This window comes from Bactrocera tryoni, chromosome 1 (genome assembly GCF_016617805.1).
Source record: "Bactrocera tryoni isolate S06 chromosome 1, CSIRO_BtryS06_freeze2, whole genome shotgun sequence".
NCBI lineage: Eukaryota > Metazoa > Arthropoda > Insecta > Diptera > Tephritidae > Bactrocera > Bactrocera tryoni.
Window position 1 is genome coordinate 59,944,818 of NC_052499.1, and position 21,785 is coordinate 59,966,602.

At 34.6% G+C, this 21,785-nt stretch overlaps 1 long non-coding RNA gene across 1 annotated transcript in view; it reads left to right on the forward strand.

Moving 5' to 3' along the window:
- LOC120782549 overlaps positions 1-21,785 on the forward strand; it is a 109,238-nt gene that overhangs the window by 35,616 nt on the left and 51,837 nt on the right. The window contains exon 3 of the long non-coding RNA XR_005706266.1: positions 17,841-17,871. This is a non-coding gene — a long non-coding RNA (uncharacterized LOC120782549). The remainder of the gene's footprint in view (positions 1-17,840; positions 17,872-21,785) is intronic.

Genomic DNA, 21,785 nt, shown 5'->3' on the forward strand with positions numbered 1-21,785 from the left:
CAGCCTTGCATGCAAAATCTTTATGAATATAAATGAAGGGGTATATATGTACAATAGTTCGTTTTATGAGCGTGCCTTTGCGTGTTGGAAAGTGATTACGAAAGTGATTTCGTGGAATGAGCTTATTATTTTCGTGATAAGCCATACTAAATGTACATACTTCTGTATTACAGGATCTGCAAAAAATATTCTAAATATCTCTTTTCCTTCAATGGAGATATTTAAAAACGAAAAATTACATATTTCTGAAAACTGAATGAGTCATATATTGAGTGAAATAACAGGTTATAATTACTCTGTTCGTGTAAGTGGCTTGTTTGACAGTTATGAGCTATATTTTCCGACATTGGCAGACAAATGATCAGTTTTCTGGGAAGAGAAGAATTTGAGCAAACTCAACTCATCATGCTGAAGGTCTCCGATGTTTCCTTCTGGGTGTTACAAAATTTACCTTAAAATTTAATATCATATAATTTCAACATCCACATCTTTCCTCTAGATATGATATATCATTGACGAAAACCATGAAATTTACGAAAAATTACAGCTGGCATATTCAACTGTCAATAAAATAAAAATTTTTAGTTAAAAGCATTTCCGTCATAATGAAGTTCAAAACCCATTAAAACGTAGACGGCTGGAACGTAAGGCCACGTCTAAGTGAGACAGTGGCAGTTGACATTTCCTTTTCGCCAATTTGCGCAGAAAAAAATTCTACAATTTCATATAGACTCATGATATCCTTTTTGCTGTTGTTGTTGCCTTGACTACCTTAGCCTCGATTTTCTTGTGAAAAGGTGATTTATTCAACTGTGAATATGCAGTAAGGTGGTCCTTAAATACGTAAAGAAAGTGTATAATATGAATTGCCAAATCTCAACACATTTGCTATTTAAATTCTAATGTAATTTGCGATGTTTTAAGGTAACATTTCTTTTACACAATTATTTAAATTATTTTAAGGAGCAGCCTTATAACATAAACAATGTTTTTTTTTTTTTTTTGGAAAACTCGTACATCCCCAAAACTGTACTCATCGATTCAAACTTACATTTTTATTTACCATCCGATCCAGAGCAATGAGGCATATATCTGGTTGAAAGGCATCTAAAAGGTCGTTTGCATTTAGAAAAAGTTGTCTAATGGTTAACGAAAAGACTAATTATTAGGTTGTCAAAATAGTCTTGCGGTATTTTCGCTAGGTGGCGCTGAAAGCGCGTAGTTCTAGTTTTATTCGTCACATCGGGTCATGCTATACCTTTTTTGAAAGCTCATTTCACGCGCTAACACGTGTGTGATTGATTGTCGTTTCTTTTAAGTCGTTCGTGAGTTATAGCGTCGCAAACATGGAGCAAAATAATGAGAAAATACGGCAAATTACGATAAAGGCAAAAATGCATCTCAAGCCGCCAATAAAATTTGTGCAGTTTATGGCCCCGATACAGTTTCCATTTCCTCCGCACAACGACGTTTTCGTTCTGGTGTAGAAGTGGTCGAAGATGCGCCACGCTCCGGAGGCCTGTCGTCGAAAATTGCGATAAAATCGCTGAATTGGTCGAAAGAGACCGGCATAGTAGCAGCCGTAGCATCGGTCGAGAGCTGGGCATGAGTCATCAAAAATTCATTTCAATTTCAATAAAAAAAAAATTTAATAAAACTACCGCAAGACTTTTTTGACAACCCATTATATGCAAAATGTTAGTACCACACGTTAATGTCAACTTGATTAGATTAGGGCGACGAAACAAGCTATATATCGCTGCAAACTGAAAAGTATGTTTATATGAATACATACTTAGTAGAATGTTATATGTATTTTTCCTATTTTTGAAATCAGCTTAACTCCGACACCATTTATCAATTTGTCCCCAAAAATTTTTCTAGGACACAAAAAGCACATTCTTTATGCATACTCTCGAACTGTGCGACTTCCGATGGTTTCCGTTTGCACTTGCGAGTACAGACTGAAACTGGAACTTAATTTGCTTGTTTTTTGTTATTATATTTAAGATATATAACTGGTAGTTACAACAAACTGGCCTGTTCTGGTACGTTGAATGAATATATGTAGGTATTTCTTTTCGAAGCGGTAGTACATGAGTGCTCATATCTTCAGCTATAAAGTGAAAATCTTTGAGTTCTGTTCTCTTAACAACAAATAATGTTTTTCCACAAAATTATAAGTTTTGATTTTTATTGAAAATAACCCCTAAATCCTAAATATATTGTGTACACTGTACCAAAATATATTTGTTAGCCCACATAATAACTTTATATTTTCCACTAGATATTTATTAGATTTATTAGATTATATAGAAAGACAAATTTTATTCGTATAACAAGGTAGAAAGCATATACAAAATTCATAGCCCATTTGATACCATTACAACTGAGGTAAACTTGAAAATTGCGTACGCTATTTACCAATTTCGAATTATACGCGTGTTCCCCTCCCTTCAATTTAAAAAGTGACATTTATATATACTTGTCTTATTTTGATTCGTTAAAACGTCGCCTCAACACTGAGTACTCCTTTGCTGTTTCACTGTGCATCGTTATCTTCGAACGTATATTTTATTCTGCACCTGCAGAACGAGTCACAATCATCTTTACTTCCAACCAGCGCTCACATAAGTAAGTCGTCAGCTCTCCATAGTATGACCGCAGTGACATTATGTAATTACGTGCGTTTGTTATTGCATATTGCACGCGTCTCCACTTGCGCTCTCATCTGTCTGTTCACATTTTTCTCTTCGCCATTTATAAGGTTATTTTACGCTTTACCAACGATCTCCTGCCGCTATGCCGTTCTATGTTATGCTACGCCATTGTCTGACTTTTGTTGATGTCTGTTTCCTGTACCGTTGCATGTGGTCGGCATGTCCACGGGACAACAAAAGCTAACACAACAAAAAACTGAAAGCACAGACATATGTGCAGAGAAGCCACACACTCACCTGGTGAAGAGTCCGCGTCCTCTCGGACGTAGTTTTTTCAGGTGGCGGCAGTCTCTCTCCGTATGTCTCTATGTGTGCGTATTGATTTTTATTGAATATTTTGTTCTGTAATACTTTCTTTGGTTCCATGTTATTCTTTTGCCTCAAGACCTCCCATAATTGCATATTTCTTTCTGTTTGTCTGTTCTGTTTTGTAAGTGCTGATTGCTTTTGTCTGTTATGTTTTTATAATAAGTGTGCCGCTCTTTGACGGGCTCTCTGTTGAAGTTAAAACTGTTTCCCGCAGTAAGGTAGAAGGCGAGTAACTAAGTCACTTAACAATTCAAGCATTTAGCTTCGTGACTCTACGGTAACTAACCGTTGACCTGTTCACAGCTTACTCTTTGAATTGATTTCCTTTTATAGACGGCCTTCGTTTCACTGACCTCTTTTTTATGCAATGTCATAATTGAATTGAAGAAAATATATGAAGAGCAACTGTTTGAGTACTTTTCTGCTATCCCTATATACATATATTATCGATCTGATTAAATGAATTATTACGTGTGTTTTTTCATAACCTCCAAAGAGTAGCATGAACTCGAACCAAAAATGATTGTTGGTGTAATTGTGCTTTCTTTTCGAACGATTTTTGTTATAAAAAAATTTAGCACATAGAAAAACTTTCAACGTTGTCATAGAAATCGAACAACTACTATTCAGAATCGGAAAGATCATAAAAACTGATAAGCCCTGAGCACACATATGGTAATAGACTTACATCTTTAAGAATTGTTTTATTAATGATAGAACATATTAAATAGCCAAGCACCACTTGCTGTTACTTCAATGTCGAAGTGCTATTCAGATGCACCAATATAATCCTAGGCGTTACATTTGAAAGAAACACTTGACCGGTTGAATTATCGTATAATGTGCGAAGACAATAAAAAATATGCTCTCAAACTATCTAACATTCGTTAGATTAGACGCCGAGAGAATGATCTTGGAAACGAGCTCCAAAAGATTTATACACATCCGAGTTATACCTGCAGCTTTGCTATATTGGAAAATGGAATTTTACCTCGCTAGCAAATAATGTCGCTAAAAACTCGTACCTCGAGACGAGAGTTCGCTGAAATATTACATGCCGTCATTTTCATTAAGAACTTATTTCTTTAGGAGAGTAGTATGCAAAGATAATAAAGATATGAGCTTTAGAGCCCATTATTTTCGCATGCAGGAAAAATCTTTAAATAAACCCAGAAAGATGAAATATATGTATATTTGGATTTATTAAGATATTCGCGCCGAACCAGCAGCTGGTATAAGTAAATGCAGTGTGCTGGCATAAAAGTATTTAAATTTAGTAAGAGTTTAAACCACTTTAATACATTTGTGCATTATTTTTTTATATTCTAATGAATAACTGACAAGACAGTAATGCGAAAAAGAGAAATAGCAAATCAAGGTAGGCAAAGAAGGTATTGAATTCCAAAACGTTTCAGTGATCAAAAAATTATTAGATTTAAAATAATATATCATTTCACACTCCCATACTAGATTTCTTCATAAACCTTTAAAGAGCTTATATAATTAAGCATTGCCTTGTCGTAACTAATCGTGTTTGGAATTCGTGCAGTTTATCGATAATTAGAGGTTTTATATTTACTTGTTTTTCTGTTAAAACTCAAGGTACAGCAAATAAACTAACAGTCCCTCATAACACACTTAACCCTTAATTTCGCTACTAAAGTCATCATATATAAAGAAGGCTGTCTGAATCCCTATGTACAGTGTACATAATAAATATTTCACACACAAATGATGACCATTGACGTAGAAACTAGAAGTTTAAAAGCAAATCTATTCTGCATGCATGACTGCGTTATCGTTCTGAGCACATGAGCCACCGTCGGAATGCACTGATGCAATGAATTTTTACATAACGTTTGACTTTACTTATTGCAAGCAGTGACACGTATGTATATCACGCGAGTCATAAATGTGCTAGTTTTACTCGGCTTTAGAAATTACCAATGGCACAAAACGTCTGTTGCATTAACTGAAATAGAACACAGCGAGCTTTATCATCATAGAAATATATTTTGAAAAAGTGGACATCATTTTTGCAAATATTAAAAAAAAAAAAAATTTAAGCATAAAAAAATACTGTTTTGGGTTTAAATATATTTATTATAGGTAGTATATACTTGTATGTTATTGATTTTATTAATAATATCTTTTAAACTAAGTCAGTGACGACTTTTAAGATATAAAGTTCATTGATATCACAAGTATTGTAAAGTACTGTTATATTTGTTTCTATATGTAAACTTATAGCTATATAGATAAATACATATGTATATCAACATGTTAGCACTTGTTTAATGTGGATCGAGGCTAAAGGGCGTCGTCTGATTGGAGGGCGTATTTTTCCTACTTTTAGCCCACATATAATCCATGTCTAGATTCGCTTATGTAAACTAATACACTTATATCCAAATATAGGCACATAGGTAAGGCACGGAAAAAATTTTCAATCTGAAGGGTAAAAATAAATATTTGGTTTTGCTATCATTTCATAGGAAAAATACAGACCCGGTTTTATCCGCAAAGTTTATTTTTTTGGAAAGTAACTATACACTTACATCGGTATGTATTAAGGGATGAAGGAGTATCAAAGTGATCTTTCACAATTGCATTAAATTAGACTAGTTTCTTCAAGTAAAAACCATAACCAGTTTTTACGCTCTCAGTTGGTATGAAAAACTAAAATTTTTGCCCATGGATGTTTATTCCTGATAATTTACCCCTCTTATAATATATTTTATGAAAACCCGTCCTAGAGAAGTTCTTGAAAAAATTCACAATTAAAACGCTGAATTGAAATAATGTTCATAAAAATTTATTAACGGTCGCCAACTACAATAGGTAAGACTTCCAATGTGACTTTCAACGAAAAATATATATGATATTATATTATAATTCAAGCTTTACTCAACTTTACATGATCAAAGCAATCAAAAAATCGTTACAGTTTATACAGAGAGGCATTAAACCGTCGTTAGCAACAGTACAAGCGTTGCCAAGTCGATGCGAATGAGAAGCAACAGATAGTGTTTTAGTTTAAGTACAACGATTGAAGGCCCATATGACACAAATGGAAACTGCCGTTGAAAGAGAATCTTTCACATTAAGCTGTAATACTGTCATAGAGCTCCCCATAAATACTACAGACCCAACCGACAGGGCACACACCCACATATATATGTGTATTACAGCATCGCCTACACAGCTTGCACCACTTCCATTGCTATAAAAGCAAAACACATACGGAGAAAATGCCATGGCCTCTCCTTGTGATTCGTAAGTAAGAACGTCGGTATTGTCTGTTGGCAGGTGAGTTTATATGGCGTTCGTGTCTGTGCTATGCTGTCATGTCAGAACAATTAACTGTATTAACTATCGATTTGTGGTCAATCACTGCCAAACGGGATATTCAATGAACGTGTGCGTGTGTTTGTAAGTTCGTATCGTTCTTAATTTGTATTTAAAAGCGGCACAACTACGCGTGTTTTTGATTTCAGGGCAGAGAGTTGTAAATACTGATCTATAGGAACGTATGTGTTCCAACCCTTAGTATTTTCATGAGTCGATTATATTTTTCTGCGTTTTACCAGAATATACTATATATGGACTTTTTACTATAGTTCATCGCTTCATGATAAATTGTTTAATACTCTTTAGAATTACAGTTTGGCAGCTATATGCAATAGTGATCAGATCTGAGCAATTTGTTAAAGGATTGCACTAGTGCTTTAAGCATAAAACGATGCCAAATTTTATGAGCGATATATTCTAGTATTTGCAAACAAAAATCTCATTCAAAAACTTGATTCTGATAGACCGGCAGCTATATACCATAGGAGTAGGAGAATATTCTCGCTTTCCGCTTTCATAATCTATCTGTTAAAAGACTTTCAACAACCTATCTTCAAGTTGTGTTCAATTTATTACACCACAGGCTGTTAATTAATTTCGAGCCTGCGAAGCGCTTTCTGTGAAGGAAGGAAACATTGTCAAAAGTCATAAAATGCAATGACAAGAAATTAAGACAATATGATTGCGGCAAGAATTAATAGCCGGGCTTTGTTATGTCTTTGATAAGTACAAGATCTTCATTCCTTTTGTGCTAAAGATTATTTTAGATAAAACCGTATCCCAACTGCGAAAGCGAACTAATCCAATACAAAGGTAACAAAAACGACGCTTTATGCGCACATATTTAACGAGCCGTGTTTGAACAGCACAATGAGCTCGCCAAGCGGGAGTACGTGCCAGAGCAGCACGACTGAGCGGGAGCTCGGTTGTTTTAAGCTCACATTAGTACTTACTAAAATTTTTTACTGTCAAGAGCTGGCGAGATACAACACTAACTAATACTAATAGAATAATTAAAGTTTAGTTCTTTGTTATTGTAGTGGTTTACTATCGACAATAATGGTGATATTATTGCATGTGTTGCTGCTAGCATTGTTTGTGGTACGTAGTTTCTCTTCAAGTTCCCTACAATGACCCTTAAAGCTCATTGCTCACTTTCAGCCAATGTTTTAAGTTTAAGGACTCACATGAAAGGCGCAGATATTGCCAATGCCACCAGCACATCCCCGGCAGCAACACTTGTACCACTTGGCCAAGGCAATAGTTTTCTTTCCTTTCCTTCCTATTCCCCAGCTCGGGCGTGCAACTAGTTGTGTGTTTGGTGTGTACATATAATGAGGAAAATAATTGGCAATATAAAATGCTAGAAAAAAGTGGCAGGAAAACGAAAATAAAAAAGTTTAGTAATGAAAATAGAATAAAGATTAATTGTTGCACTTATCGTACAGACTTATGTATAGTTTTAGGTCTAACTATAAAATAGTAAATAAATTACAATTTAAAGTTAAGGCCAAGAATTTTGCTTTATTATAAAAATAAGGGCTTATCCTTATGTTTCCAAATGACTTCGTAAAGAGGACTGTCTTGACTTGTCGAATAACTTTCCATTGAGATGACTACTTTTTGTTCAATTGCAGCCAAATATCAGCAAGAACGCGGCGAATTTTTTTTTCGAAATCGATATGACTACTGTGCGGAGTAATGAAACTCAGTACTCTGGTGGTAATAAGTTGAATAGGCTAGGCGTAGTGCTTCTAGATCCCGTAGTATTATATGTAACATTTATTTGTATATAGAGAACTTAGTAAAGTCTTACATGGAATAGCTTGACCTTACAGCACCTTAGCGAGGTCTATTGCGTGAACGAAAAAAAATTAGAAGAAATTTGTTTGAGCTCTTTACTCTCAACAAGGTTAGCCTTTCAACAATATAAATGGAGGAGTCCTAAGTGCTCTCAGTTGCTGTGTTTTATTAAGGTATGCCATGCCAGTATTTTATACGGGAGAGGAATCGGCTCATTTAGAATATGAGTAAATAAAAGTTACTTGAAAGAAGATGGTCTATCATAATCTATTTTTACAAAGAATTCCGAGTACTCATGCTTACTTAACTCCAAAAGTTACAATATCAAAAAGGCATGCTCAATTTTCTCAACCTATTAGCCAAGTAACATATTCCATATTTAATTTTGGGTACAATCGCGCATTAATAAATCTGATGTATGTATGCGGGTAAAGACTAATATTTTCTGCACAATTTTGCAACAATTTTTGCTTTGACAGAAAATTGTCTTGAAAATCATCGCTTAGATTGAGATCAGTAAAAGTCTGTCAATGGGGAAAGCCAAACTGGAATAAAAGTAAATAGTTTGCTGCTTGGCGATGCATTAAAGACCCTTTGGGAGCAAACGCTTCGGCACTTACTTTCCAACATTTTTGTGCATTCGTTTTTTATCGCTCCCCATAGCAATGGAGCAAGGGCACTTGAAGAATTGTTAAATGCTTCCTCTACAGTGATTCATCAAAAGCAACAACAGCAGCAGCAATAAGAGCAGCGCAGCGTTAGCCGAAAGCAATGAAAGATAAAATAATGTCAGCGGAAGATTGAAAATGAGGTCTTTTGCCTAGTGTGCGTGTATACATATGTGTGCACTTTCCACGTTCGTGGTTATGTTAGTGAGATCTGTTATCCCACGGCTGATATATACACATATGAATATACTATACATACAAATAATATGTAAGTATATGTATATCGTGAAAAGAAACCGATGACAAAGTATTTGTGAGGGCATTTAAGTGTGAAAAAAAATTATATACAACAGCAAAAAATTATAAGGCACTAGAACGAAAAGTTAGGTGAACTTGGGGACAATGCGAAAAATGCATGCAAATATCTTGCAAAAATAGTTTTGGTAGTGTTAAGTTGTTGAAAATCGGGGTCTGTAGGATACTTTTCTTCTCAATTTTCACAACAGTATTGCATGTTTCAAACTAAAATGGAGAGTAGCGGAAGATGTCTTAAGCGGCTAATGCGTTTAATGCCTTTTGATAACTTCAATGGGAAAGCGGATTTATACAATACTTGCGCTAACAAAAGGCCTATATTGTTGGCGAGCCATTGTGATTGCGTTTATTGTGTTAATTTTTGTTGTTGTCCAGCAGCTGTAAAGCATGGTAATAACGGAAAGTGTGAACTCCCTGTACGAAAATTCTTCAAACAAGCGCAAAATAATTACATTTGTCAAACAGAAGTTATTCGACGCCCCGGAGGCCAAACTAAAACAAATAAGGAAGTTATGAAAGCATGTGTAAATTGCTGTGCGAAAAATTCAGACAGAAATACTAGCACAGTGACAATGACTATGCAACAAGAGAACAAATATAGAAGTTGGTGTTAGTAAATGAAGTAATATCCCCATAAAGAGATCTCGGTATACAAAAAGTTAAATCGAATAGCAGCAACAAAGTGTGACGAAAATTTATGTTAAGATGATATAGCATAAAACATCTCAGCGAATGTTACTTAGCATCGCATCCTCAACCAACTAAGGATACCACTATCAGAATATCATATAATCCTTAAGAAGCTGTGCTGTGCTCTATTTAATCTAACGCTTTTCACTCATATTATCAATTATCCCTGTCGTAATATTTTATATTAAATACGGTACAAATATTTTCTGTTAAAAGTCAAATATAGATTCCAAAGTCCATATTTCCAGTATTTGAGGGCATGAAATGCTTGTGGATATTTGGTCAAAAGAGAGCATATTCTAAAAGCACTATGCCCATCCACGAACTTTTTCAACCACTTTTTGACCAAAGCTCGTGCAATTGTGTTCCAAAAAATGTTTGTTATTTTGATATTTGCCTGCCATAATCTCTTCCACAGTGTACGCTTTGGCCGTACAACTTTAGTTCACCTGCAATGTTGTGCATTCTAATTAATTATTTATGTAAGTATTTCATACTTTGAAAGTTTCCAAATTTCTCACTTCAGCCATTGTCTGCGCTGCCACTTGTTGTTTGGTTTATTCCACATCTTGTTTAAGTTTTTAGACTCGGTGGTTTTGAGTGGAATACTTGAGAAGGTTAGTCAATTAATTTTAATCAAATCTTCATTAACTTTAAACTCCGAACTGACGCCCTGCATAAATATAAATTTATGCCTACCAACGTTGAACCCAAAACACAAAGAAGCAAAGAAGTTCACAAGAGAATGGGGGAAACCACATCAAAAACTTCGCCCATTATATTCAAAGATTTCGCCAAGAGATTTTCATTTGAAAAAGGGCTCCACAGAAGCAACGAAAATTTTGCAAAGAGCGAGTGAAGGGCTCTTTATAGGACATTATGGTTATGAGGTTAAACGACGCAGAATGATAAGCGGACTTTCGCTAATGCCCGAACTAGCCTCCACTTAAATGCTGTGACATCTGCTGACCTTGTACTGATGACCCCAAAACACATACATGTACTAAAGGTAAACTTGCAGCTTTAACTGATTTGTGTGTGTCACCCGAAGAGCTAAAAGTGGGCATAATTGAGCAACGAAAATCTGCGTATATGAAGAAACTTTAGTTATACAAGCACTATGCTTTGTACATAAGTATATAGTTATGTAGATTTGTGTAGCAAGCTTGTTCATCTATTTCATTTCATTATTGTTGTCTTGGCAGTGCAGATGCTAAGAAAGGTTATTGCTTCGTGCACACGACTTAATGCACCGGAAAATGTTTAATAAAAACACAGACATCGATTGGGACGTTGGGGCCCACGTATGCACAGGGAAAGAATAAGTTGGAAAAGGAAAATATGAAAATTAAAAAAATCAGTTTCAGATTTTAGTGCTATGTAACGCTTGCTACTCAGTATACACAAGAATGAGCGTTATTATATCCAATATGCTTTTCTATGGGTATATTGCTTATATTAGGGTGACCCAATATATACTGAAATAAGTTCAAAAATACTAAAATGCGCTCAAGTGTATTAAAGATTTTAATTTGTCACCCATTACTAAATTTTGTGATTAACCTTTACTTAAAATTAAAAATATTTAATAAGAAAATTTTGAAAAAAATTCTAAATCTTCACTCAAAAACATAAATTCAGCTGGCAAACGCATTTTGTTAGGATATCTTTCTATTAAAACTATTTATGTTAAAAATAATTTTTAATTAAAATATTTTTATTATAAAATTTGGGAAAGGAATTTAATCCATTAGTTCATTAAACCGAATTGTCTAACGCATAATTCCTATTAAAGAAATACTTTGGTAAAAGCTTTAAAAAATATGTTGTAGTTTTCTTGCAGTTCACTAAAATAAGCATTTATACGCATTACTATTTTTGCTAATTATTTTTATACTAAATTATAATTTTTTATATATTCTACTTCCATAATTATAATAATAAAACTAAAAAATCGTATGTACCTGAAGGTATCTCCCTGATCCTAGCCAGTTGTAAGACTTGGAAGTGTTAGGTTACACCCGAACTCAGACTTTCCTTACTTATTTTTATTGAATTACATCGAAAAAATTTTATTTGAAGAAGTTAATATTCTCTTGATTAAAATAATTTTACTTAAAAGGTTTAAAAGTCTACCACTTTTCGGTTATGCTATATCTTTTTTATAAAAGTGTTTATTCGATACTTTATACTGGGAGAATTTGTTAATATAATATCATTAAAAAATATTGATTATTTAGGTTTAACGAACCGTTGCATGCAATTTTGTTATGAAATTCGCCATTATAAAAAATCTCCAAATATTTGCTCGGTTTTTATGAAATTAAAAATTTGTTCGCGATATTTTCATTTGCAGAAGTAAAATTTAACCTTCAATATACCATACACACTCGCATCTACTAGCGCTTACATTTTGCTGTCTTTGCATTTATTTTAGAAAACAGATGCTTTTCAGCCAGACAAGCGGGAATCAACTTTATTTTTTTGTATGTAAGCAAACAACATCCTTAGTCGCCTCTCAGCTCTTTGAACTCATATTTTATATGATTTAGTAAACCAAGCAACAAATGTACATATGTATGTATACAGCAGATGGCATGGACGCAGTTAATTTTAGTCTGGGTTCATAAACGTGCAAACTCGTGGAGGAGATAATGAATACATTTGATGCGAAATAAAATCGACAAGGATAAATATACGAATGTAGCAGCATTCCTCTTAGTTCCTCCTCCATTAAAGCTACGCACACCCCACTCTTGGCAGTTTACGCAGTGTCTGCGAGCATCACACGATGTATAAGAGCTGCGTTCAGCTTGTGATGTACGCTTAATTTGCAATCGCCTTGATTTATTCGATCATACATATTGCTGACGGTCAACATATGACAGCCTATTCGCCTGAAATGGTTTGTCATGGTGTATACGTAACGTATTGTAAGCAAGAGTAGCGGAGTGTCTTCTAAACGTATTGCGTTTGTCACTTCATTCACGCAAATTTAGGAAGATTGACAAAAGGGGGAGATGAAGAAAGAAAATATATAAAGCTATAAAATAAATGCAAAAGAACATGCGAGTTTCTCGTGTAACGAAACGCCCAAAAAGGTGGATAGATCGTGACCGGATGACAAGAGATGAACGACGTGACATTTGGTCTTCACTCTAAGTTATTTGTACTTTCACCCGTCTAAACCAGTCGGCCTGCAAACGTTGACTTTGCCATTTAAGTCAACGACTTTATGGTCAAAGTTTGGGCCTTATATTTTGAAACTGATGCCTAACTTTTAATTGTAGCAGAAGCTATAGATCCTTCGCTAACGTATATATCTCGTCTACAAATTTCGGAGAACTGTAAATGTTCCTTTTGGTAACTTTGAATTAACTATTTAAAGGAAGCAGTACATAAGTAGGCAAAATCTTTGTATTCTTTATGGAACTTCGAATATAGATTTTTCTCAAATTTTTCCTCTACTAAGTTACTAACTAAAGTATGCGTTCCTTTTAGTTTTTTTACTAACACATTCGCATTTTTTGCTGCATGTAATACATATACATACATATCCAATATGCTGGCGTGTCTTGTAGCATTTCATAAAATATTAAGTCAACTCACGCACGCCGTGGCACACGAAGGCTCTTTCGCAGCGAACAGGCACGCCCATGACCGCAATGGATTGCGCCTAAAAGTGACAAGCCTTAAGCAGACATCATATTCTAACAGTGGCAATAAAGCAATTCAGCTTTTGGCTAGATTTCTTACTGAACTGAACGGACGACTGTGGCCTATTCTCATCTGCTTGCCCTGCGAATCGCATGCAGACAGCCAAAAATCTAATCTGCTAGGCGCTATGCGCTACTTCTTGTTCCTTTTTTGTTTCGAAGGTTGCGTGTGAATACTTAACAAGAAATCTCCCTCTGTACCCAGCCCAACTATTTTCGTGGACCACGGCTGTTAGGCAATAGTTTGGGTACAGACGGAGTGTGTCGCAGTTGTTTGTGCGTGCCTTAACTTCTTTATCAATGGCATTGGCCGTAATGAAGTAATACCAACCAGAGTGTCGAAAGAGCCGTTTTAGCGGGCGGAATGTTAAAACCATTTACAATAAATATGTACATGAAGTTATGTGTGTGTTGGTGAAAGCAGGGTAAGCAGCAGGACGCAAAGACAAGAATAAACTAATATACGCTAGCACATATAGCTGAAGTTGCCAAATAAAGTCTTTTTATCATGTTGGCATTTTGAAAATTGTATCGAAAGCAGTAGCGGCACCATTAAAGGATTGCGACGCGTATCAGGCGTGGACGCAAATAAGGAACTACACACAGAAAATTTCATATTGTTTCAAAGTCGGTGACCAACATTACTCGAACCAGCTAAACCGATTAGTCTCAAATGCTAACATGGGCTTCTTAAATTATAAGTAATCGAAGATTTTTTTTTACCAATAAGTATATTTTTTAAACAATTTAAGGCCGAAATTTTGGTGAAAATCAACCAATAAAACCAATAATAAACATGATAATCACTGTAAATATTCTACACCAATTGCAAAAAAGTCACAAGGATCCAAAAATTTTAAAAAGGGTGTCTGAGTAGCAACTCATGGTTGTGCATTTGTTTTGAAACATTGATTTTATGATATCCCATATAAGCACGTTGCTTATATTTTATGTAATCGAAAGCAAAAAATCGGATTAGGAAAGAATAACGCCCAAATGACTGATGAATAATCGGAATATAGAGCCAAATAATATAAAAAAATGGAAAGCGAATGTTTCGCCACCCTTAACATTAAGTACTGAATTTCCAAATATTGAAAACCTTTTTTTCTGTTTTATATGTGCTGCTCAGGGTATATTAAGTTTGTTTCGAACATCTTGAAGCAAACATCGAAGACCCTATAAAATATACGCATATAGTATGTTAGTATTGAAATGACAAGAATGACGAGCTGAGCCGAATTTTTTATAAATAGGTGACCCTTAGTGTTTGAGACATCGATCTGGAATTTTTCACCTTTTCTCCTTAGGAAACTGTTCATTTATCTGAACTACCGATATCGAAGTATTATTGCTGCCATATAAAACCGATCAGAACAAAGTTTATGTATGAAAAGCTTCTTCATTTCACAAAATGTGTTCACTAAATTAGGGGTGAGTTTTAATATTGTAAATAACTTTTCTACAGTGCAACCTAAGCTAACGTTTTCCTTTTTTCAACCAAACAAACTATCAACTTAATGAAATATCAAAAGCCCATTCCCAAGTTTGAATATTTTGCAACTAATCCAGTTGAAACTATGTTTAACGAAACAAAAATAACCAACTAAGAAAGCTAAAGGTGAAATCAGCAGAGTAAATTCACTGCGCAAATATATAAATTAGAGCTTTTGCCTTATATTAATACCAAAGAATATAAAATTTAATTGAAACACCGAGTTTGAAGATAGAGAAAAATATTTTCCTACAAAACTTTCAAATTGAATTAGAAAATACTTTCAACAAAAGCCTTATCGACCTCTTTTACTGACTTCGACCTGGTAGCATGAAAACCATGTTTATACAATAACAAAAGCACTCATATCGCAAATTTCGTAGATAGAGGTTAGTCGAAAAGAATAACACAACTATGCAAAAGTCAATTGGAAAGAGCTTTAAAGTCAGAGCAAAAATGGCAAAAATACAATTTTACATACGATTTGTACGCCATCGAAGCAAATCACTTACAAATTCTGTAAAAAAAAAATAAAACACATGCATGAATTTAGTTACGGAGATGCTCAAACGTGATATTTTCGTATGCTACAGGGAGACACACATACATATATCTGATGGGTATTCAGAAATGTTAGAATTTTTGCTGATGTAGTTTGTAAAAACCAATGAACATGCCTATAACAATTTAACTCAAGCCAAAGAATAAATAAAATTTCAAAATTTCACTTTGTTATTTATTATATTTTTATCGAAAGCGATAGACCGATTTTAAACATTTGTTGTTGGTACTGTTTAGCTTTTACTTCAAACTCCGGAACAATGTTTACAAATCGGACCTACAACGATATGGCCACTTAACCCAGTTTTCACAAGAAAACATTTCTCAGCGAGTAAGCTCACTTTTGGTTGGATGGATACAGAAATGATTAAAATTGTCTTGTTTTGAGTGATGATTATCTTCAAGAAGCCATTGTTGATGATCCCTTTACTTTCTCAAAAAGCCACTCTCTGGTGTGCTCAATGAGCAGTGGGAATCATGGGTCCATATTACTTCAAAAATTAAGCCAGTCATAATGGTGTAATCAATGTGGAACGTTATAGAACCTTGTTTAAAGTCATCGTCGTAACTGATTTAGAAGATGTCGATAAGGATGACCTTTGGTTTCAATAAGACGATGCTACATGACATACACACAACGAAATAATCAAAGCAAATATTGAAGCAAACTTTTAAGTATTGCATTATCTTCTTCTGGAGTGCAGACTCCTTGAAAGAAATTACTGTCCACTCTGGACAGCGCGGCGATACTAGCCTGGAGCTCACTAACCCTTCATTACAGGTTGATGAGGGAATTAATGGCATTGAGTCATTTGATGATAATACTAGAGTCGGCGCCAGGCCACAACGGGACCACTGGTGATACATGTAAAGCTGATGATCTGGAAAGGAAACCGCTATCTTCTGGTCCTGTGTTCGGATCTGTGCTCCCTCCTGCTGTGTGTTCTGCTACTGGATAGTTAGGCTTCGCAAGAGCTATGCCATGTCTGGGTATCATCAGTCCATGGACTATCGCAAGCGATCCTCAGCGACCATGTTCGATAAAATAAGACTCAGGAAATTTGTATTTTCTACAAGACCCTTTGTTAAATAACATTGCTATTAAGTTTTATTTGTCAAAACCGTATTAGTTTTATGACTTACGATGCATTAAAGTAACTAAACAGATATATGAACACCTATACACATACATATATTCCACCTAATTAATAATTTTAGAAAACTCCCGAGTTTGGTCAGGCCTGCATAGTGAACATGAGAAAACAACAAGGAACTTAAATAAAGAATTCGCGGAATGAAGTGTTTGTAAGCAGTGTGAAAAAATTCATTAAAGCCTTGTGGCTGCAAAACAAAACTAAAATTAACAGTAAGAGGGTAAAAACGCCAAGTAGCAAAAAACTTTTATGGTTAATTGAGAAAAACTTCAAGGAAAAACACGAAAATGAAACCGTGCGACATGCCGTCGTTTGAAAAAAAAAGTCAAAGCGCATTTATGCAAATTAATGTATGTGTTGTACAAAAGTTCGCGGTAATTTCTGGCAATATGTATACATGTTCACATACATACATATGTGTGAGTGTTAAATTAATAGGCGATGATAAACGAAAAGCGGAATCAATGAGTGGCAAAATTGAAATACAGAAGTCGTAAGAAAATTTCGAAGGATGAGTTGAGCGAGGGCTAAGCAATATTATGATGACGAAGGTCACACCCATTACATAAGTAGGGCAATTATAAATATATTTATTAATTTGTTTTTTAGACATGCAAGTCGACTAGCTGCTTGTTATTGAGTAAGGCAAAGCACGTCAGATTATAATTTTGCACATATTGTATGTCCATGCATATTAATACAAGCATCGAAAATAAAAAAGCCCAAAAGACAATTTGTGGTTGGAATTTTTCGTAGAAAGATATGATAAGCGAAATAGTGTAGCATAAAATCAGGCGTTGGAGATATGTCACTGTTATAGTATGTTTTTTGAATGAAAGGGATTTGTTTTTTTTTTTGTTCTGTAAGTTTATGAACACGGTTATTACAAATGAGTACTATTGACAATATATCAAGTTGTTTGGTTTTTTAAGTTAGTAGGCAAAAAATTTCATTATATAATAATCACTTAATAGATGTTATGGTACAGGGCCTTAAAAAAACGATTTTTCCGTATTATACATAAACCTGTCTTAACTAATGTTTTTTCTCTTTTGCAGGATTTTCTAGGTAATACTTATATCTGTTTCGGTAAGTTTAAAAAAGAATATGTGATTCCTTTTATCTCATTTGTAAATTTGTTTAAAAAATGGTTTTCCTCGTAACTACTTTTTGAAGTTATTCCTGGTCATAAAAAGTTTAGAAATAAATAAATTTCAATATATTAAAAAAATATGTAGATCTTCCGTGTGACAACAGAGGTAAAATGGTAAATGTCCTCAATAATCAGTTAAGAATATTTGGTATTACCTTAGAAGACTCTACTAAAAATACTGCGTTGAAAAAGTGTTCTGACGACAGATTAAATCTTTATTTATCAATTGAAACCTCCTAACTTACTTCATATAGGTTTTCCTATTCCTTACCAGTAATAGTCGCAGCTGATATGTTTTACACCCTTGTTTTTTTTTACTCTATGCCCCCACATCAGCACAAGAACTGCCAGAGTTCAATTACATTTGACATTAGGGGCACCATCATCAGCCAAAATGGTTAACCAATGCTTTTGCGCATTTCTGTTGTTATTCATGCCACAACAGCGATTGATGGGTTCAATATTATTGAATCAAGCAAACAGGGTTTTTAATGCTTCCAACCCTCACTTGGGATATCTGGGATGCGCTAATCTCGCGTTAAATGTGATTGTTGTTGTTGCTATGCTAATGCTTCTGGTTTTTTGCCTGTGATTTTGTTTGCTTAAGTCCCAACAAAGCATGTGTCACGCGCCAATTTTTTTCGTACACTCGGCTGTTTGTCCATAGCCTGCAACAAGCACTTGAACAATGACTTCACACTTTTTTTTCCACAGTTTTTGCTCTCATCTGAGCCATGTGTGTGTATTGGTGGGGAGTTGACTGCAGCCTGTGTTTAGCGCAAGCATGACGCAGCAGCATGTGCGCGCGATAACAACTTCTGATTGAGTGTGTTTTTTGTGATAATGAATTTTCTCATTTTCATGTCAATATTGTTTTGTTTAGAAATTTCTTCTATTTTCACCGTGACAAAGGAGGCTTTTTAAGCCTTTGTATTTTATAGGCTATCTCAAAGCATTTTTAACACTATTCTTTTTCTATGCAAAAAGCTAAATCATTCCAAAGAGGTAAGAACGGCGTTTTATGTTATTACGCTTTTTTAATGTTTCAACTACATAGGCTGTTATACTTTTTATTTTGAGTGTGATGATGATAACTTCATTTATTAGTGCTATTATATGGGTGTATAGCTTCAAAACAGATTGCGGACTAATATTCCCAACAAAATAATATATGAATTCATGATTGTATGATAGGAATATAACTTTATTTATAGTTATTACTTCTCGAGCAATTTCAGAAAAACTGGATTCATTTATATTCACACACATGCTCCAATAACTAATCAAACAGTCAGATTTATGTGAACTACTGTTGTGAGTCATTAGGGCAATAATTACTTCAAAGGATGGAAAATAACTCTTTGTAAATCCATGAAAGAACCACGTTACTTCTTTTATATATTTCGCTCATCATAAAGTAACAATAATGCACACATCAGTTCACGCAGCATTTCAACACAGCTTCGCTTGCTTATCAAAGGCAGTATTATAAAAATTAGTTTTCCATTCTCTGGTGTTTTTCGCAACCAAGCCGTTCTTCATTCAGACAGCAAGTCCTCTTCCGTGTTTTTTCTTGCTATGCCTACCTGCTGTCTGTTCCCTTGTCACTTTGTCAAGCCGTCTATTATTTACACTCCTTTCTTTACCGCGTTTGCTACTTATTCATATTTTCTTCATTATTTCTATCAACTTTTGTTTCAATTTCATTTCCTTTAAGCGCACAGGTGAGTGCCTCATTAACAGCGTCATTTGTTACATCGGCAGTGCACTTTAGACGTGATTGTCTTTACGTTTGTTGTTGCTGTCGTTCGTGCGTGTTGCTGCACAAGAATATACATAATTATTTTTTTCGCTTGCTGGCGCATTACGTTGCTGAAATCATTCTTGTAACTTTTACGTCTAATTTGTTGCAAAGAATTTCTTATTTCTCCGCGTTATACATATATAATATGTGATTGTTTTGTTTGTTGTTTGTGTTCATTAATTATTTTAAGTGCAAAAAACACGAAACTCCGTTACTATAAGATAGGCTTCACTTATTCATACGTTTTTAAAGTGCTATTCGTCGGGGCGTATGAGTAATACCAATACTACCGATATTTTATTATGAAGTAGTGACGTTAACTCGTTGAGCATTGCATATTATTTTAAAAGCTTCAAATATCTGAGGACTTCATGTTGTCGGAAAACATCTACAGCTTTTTTGAGGTTCAAACTTTATTATTCAACCATGAGTAAAGTTAATTATAATATGCATTAGTGGTTCATCCTTGGAATTTCTAGTGTCCTGTCAAACGCTTCGAAAAAATCGGTTTTATGAAAGGTAAAGATAAGATCGTTTTCGTGTACGTTATATTATATTTTACTCCACGCGTTGTTGTGGTATACATTTTATACTATTATTCATATAATAAACTATTCAATACAGTGAAAATTTTATTTACTAATAAAGGCGAAAACGTTTTCGTCGGTGTAAGCATTCAAGGGTTATACTTAAGGTTTAGTTTGGAATATGTTGTTACAAATAAATTTCATTGAAAAAATAGTGAATTTAAGGCTGCTCTCTCCATGTCTGGTTACCAGCATTTCTGTCCAGTTAATAGAGTTCACCGGTTAATAGATTGTACTTAATGAACACCAAAAAATTGTGGGACCGTCCAATGTGCATGATTAATGGATATGTCCGCTTAACAGAGAGTCCATTTAATAAAGCTTTAATCAATTTGCAATCACTTTGACAAGAGCATTTTTTGAATAGCTCGGACATAGTAATTTATATACCTTTGGACACCAATTACTAAAGTATTCACTCACAACTGGCGCTTGATACCCTTGTTTAATGAAATATCGAATTTATCGAGAGATATCAAGGGTAAATGCCCGTTAAAAAAGTAAAGAAACGTAAACAGAGTCCAGTAGAACTTGAGTCCCCATAGGCGGGTAGGTAGAGTGGTTGTCCGGCTATGCACCTAGGTTTTCAAGAGTCCAATTGTGGAACAATCGGGATTAAAATCTACACCATTATGTTATCTCGGAATGATTATGTGCCCTTGATGAAGTTCATCAGTACAAAAAGCTTTATTCGTGTGACCTCTGATACTTCGCCAAGAAACTCTTGGCCAGAAGTAGCATGCAAAACCTTATATATATGTTCTTTTCTTCTTGTTCTACCTTCTGAAATTCTCTACAATAGCCACTTAGACAGTATCCTGTCATCACTCTTTCTAAAGTCTTTATGTCATGGTATTGTATAGAATACTATTCCAGCAATTTAGCTGTATCTTAAACGTTTTGCTGAATTAAATATTTAGTTGTACCAGGTGGCAGGGAGAATTCCTCAGAGGAATACACAAGAAATACAAAATCTATCAAGGATTTCTTCTGGCTAACTGGCTGAACTGAAAGTTGACGAAAAAAAAAAACAAAAATCTGCGAATACATGTTCTGAACGCTCTTTTTCAGTACTTCACCGCATGATAAAGTGGCTGAGGACGGGCATGCTTCAAGACAGATTGGCATTGCTGCACACTCGTCATGACATTGTAGTCACTGCAGAAGAAGTTCTCGAAAGATTCTCAAAACCTTGGAGTAATGTATGTCACCCGCACGTGCACTATTTATAATGTGTTTTGTGTTTTTCAATTTAGTAGGTTATTAGAAAGTCGATGTGAAATTTTTCCACCATAATGTTAAATTGTATAAAGACTACTATACTTAATATAATAATCGTCATGTTTCAAGTAAACTTTAATTATTTTTTTGCATATTCTCGCAAAATCAATACATCCTTAAGATCAACAAGAATACTCAAAATTTTAATTTAAAATTTCTAATCTGATAATTGTAACAG